The sequence below is a fragment of the Polypterus senegalus genome, chromosome 14, assembly GCF_016835505.1.
Source record: "Polypterus senegalus isolate Bchr_013 chromosome 14, ASM1683550v1, whole genome shotgun sequence".
Taxonomy (NCBI): Eukaryota; Metazoa; Chordata; class Cladistia; order Polypteriformes; family Polypteridae; genus Polypterus; species Polypterus senegalus.
Window position 1 is genome coordinate 19,311,106 of NC_053167.1, and position 1,286 is coordinate 19,312,391.

At 41.8% G+C, this 1,286-nt stretch overlaps 1 non-coding gene across 1 annotated transcript; it reads right to left on the reverse strand.

The window, feature by feature from the left end:
- Nucleotides 1-821: 821 nt before the first annotated feature.
- On the reverse strand, nt 822-904 carry trnal-uaa. Its single transcript has one exon. It is a non-coding gene; the product is annotated as a tRNA-Leu (tRNA).
- Nucleotides 905-1,286: the final 382 nt, after the last annotated feature.

Genomic DNA, 1,286 nt, shown 5'->3' on the forward strand with positions numbered 1-1,286 from the left:
CCAATCATCAAACTAGCTAAGCCCTGAATTTACCAACTCATGGTATGCTAATTACTTAGTCAAAGTCTTTCATTAGAATTATCTAATTTTGATTTACTGTGCTCTGACTGTGAAGTTGTGCATAGTGCTGAGATGGCGGAATGAAAAAGTCAGGGCACGGTTAAGCATCGATGCAGCGATCCTTTTGTTCCAGTCTGTTTAGATTTGGAGTACAATTGTCAAGTGTAAGATGTAAGTTAAAGAAGGCATCATGATCTTCTGTTAGCCTTGGCTGCTTTTCTTTTCTAGGCATCTTCAGAGTGTGCCCCAGAGCACAAAACTGCTTCCCTGAGTAAATCAGCATGTAGCTCCGCCTCCCCGTCAACACAACTGATTGCACACCTAGATGCAAACTTATCTTATAATGTGTGCCTCTCTCCTTTCACAAATGCCCTCCTGTCATTGTCTCCAGTCGCATCTAAAACTTTGCCTTGTTCTTTTTAACTTTTGAAGGTAAAGGGTTTTAGGTATTGTGTGTAAAGCATGAGATAACTAGTTCGATATAAGCCTTTTAAAAATCACACAGAGGTAAATAGTATACAGTAGTTCCCTTTTAAATCACGTATAAAAAAATCTATCCTTTAACATAATTATAATTTGCATAAAAAATATATCTAAAACAAACGCTTTTCTATCAAATACATCCCATTTTAAATAATCAAGTACATGTATTTTCAGCTGAGCTAAGGATCCACATTGCGGAAGCATTTCGCTTAATTTTCTAAAAGTGAGAACTGTACCCAGACACACACAGAGTGAACGGGCACGCTTCAACAACAAGCTACCAGAAGTGGGGGTTGAACCCACGCGGGCATTTGCCCATTGGATCTTAAGTTCAACACCTTAACCACTCGGCCATTCTAGTTTTAAACCGTTTTAAGCACTCTTTGCCACTCCATGAAAACTGTGTGGTCATTTTTCAGCTCCTTCAAAATCAGGTGCTGACCCCTCTCTGGACACGAGAGGCCAGAAGGGTTGACTCCCACTGCTGCGCCCCCAGCTGTGTGCCCTGCGCAAACATTTTGATGACGCAAGAGCAGGTTCACACATTGGTCATATCTTCCGGTGGTCAGTGTAAACCAATCTTACAGATAGGCACACACCTGTTTAAAGAGCTCTCCTTATTACAAAGACGGCTTTTAAAAAATACAGTTCTTTTCGGTGTATATGTGTCAAGATATAATCCTTTGGCCGGGCACTGACCCATCCCCCATCCCAACGCCTCCCACGTTGTTGGCTGCCTGCCT